This window comes from Bidens hawaiensis, unplaced genomic scaffold, assembly GCF_021521415.1.
Source record: "Bidens hawaiensis isolate Kalapana, Puna unplaced genomic scaffold, B.hawaiensis_p1.1 tig00004599_1, whole genome shotgun sequence".
NCBI lineage: Eukaryota > Viridiplantae > Streptophyta > Magnoliopsida > Asterales > Asteraceae > Bidens > Bidens hawaiensis.
This window is the reverse complement of record NW_027491280.1, coordinates 804,105-817,440: the sequence shown is the minus strand read 5'-3', so window position 1 is coordinate 817,440 and position 13,336 is coordinate 804,105.

The following is a 13,336-nucleotide window of genomic DNA, read 5'->3' as shown; positions in this document are numbered from 1 at the left end:
TAGATGTAGACCTAATTAATAAGTGAAGATGTTTTACTCATATAATGAAACATGTTCGCATTAAGCCCTCCTTTAAATTTTAAATACGTCAAATGTTCATGTTAAGCCCTCCTTTAAATTTTAAATACGTCACATGTTCACGTTAAGCCCTCCTTTAAATTTTAAATACGTCACATGTTCGTGTTAAGCCCTCCTTTAAATTTTAAATACGTCACGTGTATAATTAAGTTTGCACGAGAGCAGGCATCAAAAGATATCATCATATATGCTTGTATAAAAATATAGCATGTGCTTCGTAAATACGAGTTTTTCAACACCTGTATAGATTTTAGATGTATGTAACTAAATGCTCGTGTCATGAATAAGTATAGACATATATGTGGTACTGCATAAGTTTTATGAAAAAAAGTGTAATAACTAAACATACATACCTTTACTTAACCAAATAATTGTCCTATGTATAATATTTAACACAGTATTGAATACTGGTCATGCATGTTTGATGTAGTTTCCAAAAATCATGTTACATTATAATCGTAATTATAATCCTGTTTATTATTCAAGTGAAGAAATATTCTATTCATTATAGCATGTGCTTCGTAAATACGAGTTTTCCAACACCTATATAGATTTTAGATGTATGTAACTAAATGCTCGTGTCATGAATAAGTATAGACATATATGTGGTATTGCATAAGTTTTATAAAAAAATGTAATAATTAAATATACATACCTTTACTTAACCAAATAATTGTTAATTGTCCTGTAATACTGATCATGTCCGTTTGATGTAGTTTCCAAAAATCATGTTACATTATAATAGTAATAACAAGTTTTTGTACCTGCGCGTTGTGGCGCACGGGCATGCTAGTGAGTTAAACTAATGGTGGACATATGCGTTGTCTTATAGTTCATGACACATGATTCGAATATATAACAAAACTACACAATTATAGTCGTTTGGTATCATTAATGATAGACTATTTACAAAAGTTTTGACACTAAACACATATATTGACTATCAGAAGTAAGAAATTTTTATAAATTTTGAAAAGCTTAGAGATCTTTGAAGAGTTGCATGTTAAAGTACAAACTTTGTGATAATGTATTTAGCAACATGTTTAATATATGGAACAAATATCACACGCAAGCTTATATATTAAATCTCTCTAAAGCACAAAAATATGAAAAAAAATCGATCAATAAATAAATTAATAACACTGATATTTGAATGACCTGAAAAACGCCACAAATGGGATGTATGGCAAGAGCACTTATATATAGGATGTACCTGCGGCGTATCCACCATGCACTTATCATACTGAATTTGTCCCGTTTTCCAAAATCATTCCAAGTTCAGAGTTACTCCACACAACCGAACTTATTATGTTTACCATGCGAGGACTTTGATAATTACGTGTCGAACCATAATTACCTTTATCGTCGGATGGTCTACATAATCCGTCCCAATGTGTGGGTTTTAAGATAAATAGACGAATTCTTATATTAAAACTTGGAAATCAAGAACAATGAACTATAATGATCAAAACTAACAAACAAAATTATATAAACAAACCCTTGGGGTTATGGATTACGCGAAAATATTAGGTAAAAATCAATAAACTAAACTGTTGAAGTTTAACAAAATAAACAATGCTATTGGGGTTTAAAACGAAATAAATAATGTTATTAAGGTTGAAACGATATAACCGATGTTATTGAGGTTTAATACGAAAACAAAACTATTGAAGTTAAAATGAAATAAGCGAATCTCTAGAGTAACACAAAATGATAAAACATAATGAATGAAACATTAAAGCCATGAACATCGCAATAAATAAATGGAATATTTTGAGTCGAGAATAGCTGGGTGACTAACAACATATAACCAAATAAGTCGACACAACGTTGATTTCAAGAATAAACAACACTTTTGTTGTCAAAATATGAAAATAGATTAAGTGTTTTTTTTTTCAATAATGACAAGCTAAACAAGTGAAAATTTTATATAAAATAAAGTGTCAACATGAATAAATGCAACATTGAGATTATGAATAACAAAGTGAACAGTTGAAACTTCAAGATTGAGAATAACAAAGTAAAACACTGGACTCAAATTAATGAAACATTAAAATCAAGAATAACAAGATGGTTTGATAAAACATTGAGCGGGAAAACAACCAAACAGATAACCAAAACAATTCATGTAAAGTAAATATAAAATGAACATGTGATTTCTACTAGATAGCTATAAACATAGTCCTGGTTATAAATAAACGAATCCGTTTAGAGGTAACCGGTAATGGATAGCCAAAGGTAGAAATAGGGTTTCTATTAGATAAATATGTACACAACCATGTTTATAGTCCCAACTTCCACTAAACAATTACGTTCAGGGGAAATCGATCATAGACAGCGAGATTGAGGTAACAAAAGTATACCAATTCGACAAAGCGACTACATGTATTATAAATGATGCATGTACTTGTGTGTTTCGTGCTTGAGAGTAAACATGAATGAAAATAGGTTAACAATCAATAAATAACCAAACTCAAATACAAATTTCGTAACAACATTTGAAGAAACTAGATACATAATATTATTTCGATTATATTTAGATATAACTATATATATAAAAAATGCATGAAGAAGAAGTTACAGAAAAACAAAATGTAGGTTGCGATCTTGTCTTCTCGAAGGTAGGTGGGTTTGAGGTATGAAGGCTAGGGTGAGGGCGGTGCCTTGATTTGTTAACTGAAACTCGTTGGCGTTGAGGAAGAGGGGAAGAAAAATGATTTTTAACATTCATTTTAATTCATGAAAATCGGTTGCAAAACGTGATGCTTTTATAATTCAAAGTTATAATTTAATTATGATAATTGAAAGTCCTTAATTAGTACTAAAGCTTGCGAACTTTATGGAAAAAAAGTATGTAAAATAAAAGATTCTTCTTTGGTGGTGTCCTATGAAAACTTTAGAGAGAATAGTCAAATAAAATGTTTCGTTTTGATAGAAATGTTATAGCGATAATTTAATAGTCTCATGAGCTTAGGACTTGTTTGAAACAAAAGATTTTATTTAAAGATTTCTTTTAACCTTGGTAAAATATTATATATAATAAGAATAATAATGGTGATAATAATAATAATCATAGTAATAATAGTAGTGATGATAATAATAATGATAATAATAATAATAACATTAATAATAATAATAATAATAATAATAATAATAATAATAATAAACCATTTGATTTTAATTAAAGTATGTTTAAAGAAAATCAACTTGATTAAATACTTGTTAATTAGCTATTTTAAAATAGTCGAGGATTTTAAATTATAAGTGCAATGTGTTCATAAAATAAATGAATGAGGAGAAACATGTGTGGTAAAAAAAAAATAATAAGTATGTTTGATGAGTAGGAAATGACTAAGTGTTGGCGCAAGGCTAAAAGTGAGCTTCAAGTGGCTAGGGAATGCGGTTTAGAGTGTTGCGAGGCAAAACACAAGCTAGGCGTTCCTGATCTGTCAATATAATGTAGTAGGCTCGCAACATGAGCATATGGTAAAACATAATGTGTAGTAAATGGTTGAGTAATGAGTCGTGGAAAGCATTTCGATATTGTGAAGCGATTGAGTGGTGACGTATAAACGAGTTATACAAAGGTTGTGTGTTCCGTATTAGGCTTTTTTTTTGTTGGGTTGGCTTTGGGTATATTGGGTTTGTATTGGGTTTTAGATTGGTTAGCGCATAGATTTGGTGTTTGTGCTTGTTGTTGTGGTTGGTGTTGATGAGTTTTGATGCATTTGGGTCATCATGGTCGGGATAACGACTGCCTATTGCTTGAAAATTTGGGCTGTCACTTTACGGGTTGAGTTTCGAGGGCGAAGTCGAGGAAAATGAGAAGACATGTTGCGAAGCGGAAGTGATTACCGTGACATGGGACGTAAATATGCAATTCGAATTACCAACCAAGATAAACACTACATGAAACATTCCTGAAATCTTAATTACTCTATATAAATCATAAAAATAAATATATAAAATCACATGAAGCAAAATTTGAATTCGAGATTGAAATGTCTGTGACCCAACATGGGTTTTCGCATTTCAATAAGAATTTCATAGAAATCAAATTAAAAACTATATCAAATTTGAAATCAGAATATCCATGAACCATAATGAATTTTCGTATCCCAATACAAACTTAATATAAAAAGTAAAATTGAATTGAAAATCAAGTGTCATGTATCACAATGACTTTTTGAAATTTCAAATAAAACAATAATAATAAATGAATATATAACTACGAAAACAAATTGAAAAATCGACTAATCACAAAGGAAAATAATCATGTTTGATAACTTAAAGTAGCGGTTCGTATGACGTTTGGTATGGTACGTTTTGGCCTAATAAGTTCCAGCACCCTTTCCGAACCCTCCAAGTAAGCAACCAGGTCCCGCAGTTTATTGTGATTTATACGCATTGCTTATTCTTAAGTATAATACTACGGTGTCAAGGATTCGAAAAAAAACAAGTGTATCCTTCTTCCAGTTACTACATACCCGTCGAGTAAAACCATCATTAATGACAACGAAAAATCGAAATATAGAAACACGAATTATTACATTAAACATCACAAATTCGTTGAAAAATATAAAAGATTACAAAATTGCTTGGCATAAGCCTTAGAGTTCGTTTGTGAGTAAGTGTACATGCGACGTTATAAAATATGATAAATACACTTGAAGCATATGAACAATCTTAAAAGATGCGGGCACATAACACATAGAGTATACATGCAATTGGGGCCCTAAAAATAAACTATAACTATACTAGGTCGTTACGTTTAATCACCTATCTTATAGTCACGGCTCTGATACCAATCTGTAACACCCCGGCTTTAAGCGGAATACGCCCGGGTGCAATGTACAGATCACTCATAAGCTCGTAACACTATTAATAGTGACAATATATTTATTTTATTTCATAATTTCACAAGTACACAAATAGTTTGATAATGAGACAAAAAGAACATCACATCTAAATGAAGCAAATATTATTCATTGAAATAATCCTAAGGTATAACTAATTTTCTTGTCCTGTCACTTCATCGTATCAACCTGCAGCACGTTTAAAATAATATATTTTGTCAACAACACATGTTTGTGAGTTTTCATAAGTTTTTGCATATATAAATATATATATATATATATATAATGTGTGATTAAACGATCGTCATGCAATAAATATTCAAACATAATGTAAATGAAATCAAATAGTATCGTCCTTCCGTTCATTTAACCGAAGCCGCAGAAGTCGGGGAAATGAGAACCACCTTACGTAAACAACCGAAGTCGTAACGTTAGACGGCGCAGGTACGTCCCGTCGGACCCTCCCACTATGTGTATGCGTTTGCGTAACTTCCACCATAAAAACAGTAAACACGTTGCAAGCAAGTTCACTTATAATCATACACAATATGCAAGAATAATATTAACATGTACGATAAATGTGAATCATTTTCTAAATAAGTGCATAACTAACGAAATAAAAACTTGTGACATGCTACACCCCAAAAATATTAAAAGAGTTAAAAAGGGATTATGAAAAACTCACTTGTTAAGTAAGCGAGTCGAGAGAGAAAAATGTCTTTAAGCCAGTGAACTGAAAAAGTTCGGTTCAACAAATGGCCCTAGATAAATAAATATCTAGGCTTAAAAAAATAAGTTGCGTAAAGAAAATAATTTGGCGAGTACGTTCGGTTTATGACAAAATGATTTATAAAGAAAAAGTATTTTTGGTTTATTAAAAAGGTTATTGGTTATTTGATTTGTTAGGTAAATTTATTTTAGTCATAGAAAAATAAATGGGTTATAATAAATATTAATTAGTTTAGATGAGTCCGGTTTGTTCCAACCGAACAATTAATTAAGAAAACTAGTTTAACGAGTGGTTCGTTTTTTTGGTCGGACACGAACCCGGTTATTGAGTCGGGTTTGTGAGTAACATAATTTGAAAAAGATGAAGTAGTATGTAAAAAAAATGTTTGTTCTTGATTATTAGTTTGTAAAAATAAAAGTTGACTTTTAAACATAAAATTCATAAACCGAACATAAGCGAGCCGATTACGAAGAATGATAGGTCTCCATGAATGTGTTTTGCGTTATCATCATGGAAACAATCATTATGCGTAACGAAAGAAATAAACATTACCCGAGGATTGAATCACAAAAGAAAAGAAAATAATATTTCTTGAACAATTAACTTTTGAAGTTTAAACTTGAGAGTTGAGAGAAAATGAAAAGTTTGGATGATTTGAGTGTAAATTGGTTGTGCAAAGAATGTAGAGAATGAGTGAGCTTTATATAGGCTCCAAAATTGTTAATAACAAGGTCAAAATAAGTTAATTTGATGGCTAGTCAAGAAGCTAGTCATAAGGCTTGAAACATGGTTTTGACTAGTTGAATGTCTTTTATGACCAATTAAATTTCTTTGACTCAGTTTATAAAATAAAGTTGATATAATACTTATGATTAAATTTGTAACATCATAAATAACAAAACAACATAAAAAAACATAAGCAACATCATAAACATAAATACAAAAAAATTCATCATTTTATTAATAAATAAAGATCGGAAAGGTGTCGAAAATTTTAAATGGGTCGGGTTTTCGGGTTTTAAAAATGACGAATGTCACATAGAGTACAAAAAAGTATATATAATTCACCAAGTGGGGAGAATGGAGAAGATGGAACCGCCCCTAAACTGCTCAAGAAACTGTCATTCAAGTGCTTTTATACGGCTAAGATTTAACTTCAAGGTAGATCTATGGCTGAGACTTTAGGAAAGAGCAGTTACAACTGCTTCACTCTTCTCTAACCATATAATATATAATGTCATGATAATTCATTATCTGATCGCCGGAAATTTTTATATATGGTTTTATAAAATTGGAGAATGTAAAGCAGTTACTCAGTTATAATATAGTTTGTTAGAACATATTCCTGTTTGTATGTAACCCATAATAAGTGTGACTTATTAATGAAGTAATGGCCCATTAACCCAATAGTTCATAGGGTGTATGATTAGCAAAGGAGGAGGTACGTTTAGCCTGACCCTTAAGAAAAAACTCATATTATGGCTCAGTGAACAATTAGAATCATGTTCATAGTTACTAAACAATTAAAACGAAAGGTGCATTTTGAGAACTAAGCCCACTACTTGTACTTTGAGACTTATCGCACTAGAGTTGAGCCTGGGACAATATTGATACCAATCGATTCACGAAAATAATGATCCTGAAACTTGAAAATATTTGATATTGGTACCCGGCATTTCATGCAAAATTCAAAAAATACAAATACTGAAAACTCAAAATTTATTACTGATTCGACACCGACAATACCAAATCAATATCTAATTTGCTAATTCAATACTATATGCTCACCCCTATATCACATCATGCTTGCTATTAGCAGCCGTTATTTCTAAAAGGGAACAATCTTCAACATCACTTTAGTATTTTGATTATTAAAATTCATATATGTGTTACATCTAGATGTCGGTCACGGGTCATCCACCCTCCATCCGCCGAACTTCCTCTTCGAAGTATTTACAGCTTCAACCCCAAGTTTTGAAAATATTAACATTTTAAACCTCATAAATGAAAAGAGAGTTTGACTTATCTTTACTATATATAATACACCAAACAAATGCAAATTAAGACACTTTTAAGGGATCTATAATTTGTAAGGCATAAAGTACAAATGTGTAATAAAGGACAAAGTGGTCTTTTAAACACAATCAACACAAATTCATTTGATTTCAACAAATATATTACAAGTCTGATACCCCAACTTTAATCAAATTTTATTAATTTAAGAAATAATTACAACTTTTATCCCTTATAGTTAACCAGTTTTTACTCTAACTTTATTCTTTTTGGTTTTCTTGTTATAACTTTTACAAAAATATGATTAAAACTAAATTTGAACATACCCATTTAACGAGCTTATTTTTATTGACGTTTCAATATAATTTTTTTTAAAAACAGATAAACGGTTTAAATTGTACAAGTCATTAATGCATAAATATACAAGTTAGTTTTACAACTAAAATTAATTACAAGTATAGTACCTCAACTTACTCAAAATTTGTTATTTTAAGGATTACTTACAACTTTGCCCCCTCATGTTTATATAAATATTATTATCTTTTGATATGTTTTACAAAAATATGATTAAAAGTACTCAAATCATATAAATATCAAAATAATCAAGGCAAACTCGAGTTTAAGATTTTATTTTTAATTTGAGCAGAGCTGAGTCGGCTCGGTATGATGTTTGACTCGAGCTAGGCTTAGCTCTCTAATAACCTTTTAAGTGTTGTTTCCCGCTACATCGTGCGGGCATCTGACTAGTCTAATATATTATTAAAAGAAACATATTCTACAAATGTCATTCAACTAGGCCATACACGATGGTTTTAAACCGGAATGATAAAATGAAAAATATGTTGTGGGTGAGAATCAAACTCACTAACTTGATTTTAAAATGTTTATGGCTTACCAACTCAATTACGATAAATTGATGTTAACCTTCTATTTTCATGATAGGTATTGATTCACAACATTCCATTTTGATTTCTTTTAAAATACAAATACAAATTATCTAACAAATCTATATATTTAAAGAAATAGGCAATTACACATTCATTAATATTTATTATGTAGCACCTTATAATTTATAAAATTATAATGTTTATTGTTAAATTCATATATGTATATTTGATGTTTTCTATTTTTTTATTCGTATTTTACACAAGACACTAACCTAGTCATTATTAATATAGTATTTTCAATGCGATACATCTAAAATTAAGATGTTATCATACTAATATATTCAAATGTTAAGTACTCGCTTTTGTTGAATAGTAACTAGTGTTTTATCCGGCGGGTTGCGTCGGGACATGTGGATAAAACTCGAGCGGTGATAAGGCTTAGGGTTGTGGTCTCGACATTGAGGCGGTAATTCGATGCCATCTGAGTCGGTTTTAATTATGTGTGTTATGTTACCCGAACTAAAAATAAATATAAAACAAAAAAATAAATAAAAATTGAGGTAGACCAATGGGGTGGTGTCGGTCGGTAAAACATGTGCATTATGTTGGTTTTTGTTACGTTCGTTACGCTACCGGAATTAAAACAAAACGCGGTGAGTCAACGCAAATTCGGTTGGTTTCCGTCATGTTCGTTACGATACTGAAACTGAAAAAAGAATAAAAAGAATTCGGCATTCGGCCGGTTTTCATTACGGCACCGGACGTAAAAAATAAAAGAAAAAGAATAAAATGCGTGGACTAATACAGTGCCGTCAAGTGACCCAATAGGGTCCTTGCGACACCAAACTTCTTAATTATATATATTACTACTACTACTAATACTAATAATTTGGGATGTATCTAATTTGTTTACTTGGTAGTCAGAAACAATTCCATTAACCAAAAAATTATAGTCACCCTATGTTATAACATGTACGGTTAAATACTTGTCTTTGTTTAAGGCTATGTGTAATGGTAGACGTAAAACATGCAAATAATGACAGGTAAGCGACAAGGTAGCAACACGGGTTTTCAGATTTCATACCAAGTTAGGTGGTTTATGTAGAGTGAAACATGCATTGTGATCGTGGGATATATAAGGTCGAGAATGGAGATAAGTAACCGGTTTAATAAATTATAGCTAATGATTAAAGAGAGACTAAAAACAATCGTGAAAAAGCACTTCACAACTTTTGGCTTCCCATATTATACCGTGTTTAGCGCCCAATCACGCCACAATGGACTACTTTGGCACCCATTAACAACCCATAACACATATTCTAAGCACAATCATAAAAGTATAGGACGGCGCAGGTGAATCACGTAATTGATGCGTCGAGTTATTTTACTTGGGTAGATCCTATACACTAGAGTTGTGAAATAGGTGGGTAAGATCATATTATATGATAGTGCTTGTATGTGGTTGTTCAAATGACAAAAGTGGGCGTGATAATAATAACTTAAACCTTAATCCCTAAAAGTCTAAAATGTACTAGAGTGCTAACTAGTAAACTAGCGGGGGCAAATTTGAGCAACTATTATACTATTAGTTCGTTTTGATAACGTTATATGCAGGGGCGGACTCATTTGTTAGTGAGGGGTGTCCCCTGTCCCCTGTGAATTTTTTTTAGTGTTAATATACCGGAAATATCACGACCGACCCCTGTAAAAATTTGACCCCGACCTCTGTAAAATTTTGAAGCCGAACCTTGTATAATTTCTAGACGACCCCCATGAGATTTTGAGACTAACTGTCATAAAAAATACAGTGAAAATTTTATAAATATAATTATATAACGTTATATAAACAATTTTTCCTATTAATATCAATAAGTCCATTAATCCAATATCCAATCCAATTTTTAAGCCCAAAACCCAACTCAAACCCTACTCAATTTTTAGCCCAATACTCAATCCTATTCTAAAATAATATTTTCTTTTACCGCCTCTCACACCCTCTGCCTCACATTCTGAACGTCTGCCTACTTTATCCCTTCGTCTTTTCAAGCTTCAGCTAATCGGAATCGGAAATTCCGGCCACCAGCCAGGGGAGGACTCACGGTTACAAAACAATTCCACTATTCCAACTCGCGACATACATTGATAATTTGAAAGGAAATGATTTAAAAACTTGAATGGTTTTGCAAGTCTTGTTAAATTGATGGTTCAATTAAAGAAACACCATTCCTTTGCATTGGTGTATAGTTTATTAAAGTTCGCTCTCGTATTACCCGTCGCAATCGCAACTGTTGAAAGATCCTTTTCGGCGATGAAGTATGTGAAGTCCGATTTGCGTAATCGAATAGGTGATGAAAATTTAAGCGACAGTTGTATTTGTTATATTGAGAAAGACTTGCTTATCAATGTTAAAGTAGATGATTAATGGTTAGATTTCAAAAAATGAAAACTCGTAGAGAACAACCTTATATATTTGTTATCTAATATTTTGTTTGGTAATCCTTTTTTTTATATGTATGACCCGACCCGACCCGATTCGATCCGATGGTTGTATTAGTACCGACCATAAAAATACCCGACCCCTGTGAGAAAATTTTCTGGATCCGCCACTGTTCTACACTTGGTTTTATCATAAGTGCGCTTCTTGCTCTTTTAGAAATCAAGTCGCAGAGCGTACCTGGATTCCCTTTCCAAACTCATCCTCAGTTGATCATGTTCTCGGTTACTAGTCTCCTCATGTATGGTCTGGCTTCTATTGTCGAACTTGTCATTTGTGGTGCAGGTCTTGATCTGAAAGGCCCCGAACCCGGTAGCCCTACTTTAGCGTCGGATTTACTCATAAACACAGTTCTACAAATCAGAGTTTATTAAAACTTTCGCGGAATACAAAACATCAATCATTTGTTACAAGACATTAAATCTTTTCTTTGATACCATAACACAACACTTTATATTTAAAACATCTTTTCTTCTTTCTTCAGATGCCATCCGCTCAATCCATGCCATGTGCCATCCTCATGCTAACTCTACAATCAGCTCACCTGCGTGCATACTAAAAGTCAGCTACGCTGAGTGAATTCTAGTTAATCAGACGTCATACAATACATACACATATCATACTTTCATACATATCCGAAGATACATATCCATACTTAACCAATCACCCTACTACCATACATACATACATACCTACAATCACTAACCTCAGACTACCGAGAGTACGTTCATAGTCCACCGTCTATACCTGTACTCAAGGTCGTGAACACGAAAAAGGTCCGCAGTCCTTACTATGTTCACCATTTATGGTACGTGCAAGGTCCGCAGTCCTTCCCTATACCATCTTACATCCACAACACGTACAAGGTCCACAGTCCTTCCCTATGTTGCAACCTAATTCATAGCACGTACGAGGTCCACAGTCCTCCCCTATGCTACCACAATACAATTACAGCACGTATAAGGTCCGCAATCCTTTCCTATGCTGATGCCTATCTATAATACGTATAAGGTCCGCAGTCCTTAACTACGTTGTCATCTATTATCTGTAACACGTATAAGTCCCATCGTCCCTATCTACCTTTACATCTATCATCTATATCACGTATAAGGCCCGCGGTCCTTAACTACGCCCTCACCTGCCAAGTCTATGTCCAACAGAAGCTAGAGGGATTTGCCATCCTAACTTACTATGTCGAACGTAGAACTCACATACCATTCGTGTACCTGTATACACATACTTCATATATACAATAATTACATTATAGCATAAGAACACTCTAGGCGTTCTTCACCTCATTGATTTATCGTACTTCTTGTCGGCCCGTGCAATATCCGAAGATCGTTCACGCCCCGACAAGCATTCATTCATAACGATCATACATCATCCATTTATAACATTCTTATCTTTATTTACAACCTGACAGTACGCGCAATATCCGAAGATCGTTCACGTACCGACAATCAATCATTCATATCTATCACATATATCATATATGGCATACACTTACCACTTAAGGTAAGTGTATTAACTAATCACATCGAGTATGCACACAACCCCGAAAAACATAACAAGGAATGGGGCTAGAAACTCACCTGAATGCGGTTCCTTTCTCCATTTATCGTGGTTCCTCTCTTTAACTGTGTTCTGCTAACTGTATATGGGTTACACGTATCAATTAACTACTACTACTCATGTTGTATTTCTATCTTTATATAACCCACAACGAACGGGGGTCCGGGGGCAGCGCCCCTGGCAGCAGGGTTCTAGGGGCGGCAGCCCCTAGCAGGGTCCAAGGGGCAGAGCCCCTGGCTGGGGTCGAGCTGTCTTAACACATTTTTCATTATGTTTTTAATTTATTTTCTAATTTGCTAATTCCAGCGAACTTATCATTAAGCGAACTTAACAATAAGCGAACTTAGCATAGGCGAAGTTGTCATCAAGCGAACTTAAGCATAGGCGAAGTTCTCATCAGGCGAACTTAAGCATAGGCGAAGTTCTCATCAGGCGAACTTAGCTTAGGCGAAGTTCTCATCAGGCGAACTTAGCTTAGGCGAAGTTCTCATCAGGCGAACTTAGCTTAGGCGAAGTTCTCATCAGGCGAACTTAGCTTAGGCGAAGTTGTCATCAGGCGAACTTAAGCATAGGCGAAGTTCTCATCAGGCGAACTTAAGCATAGGCGAAGTTCTCATCAGGCGAACTTAGCATAGGCGAAGTTCTCATCAGGCGAACTTAGCTTAGGCGAAGTTCTCATCAGGCGAACTTAGCTTAGGCGAAG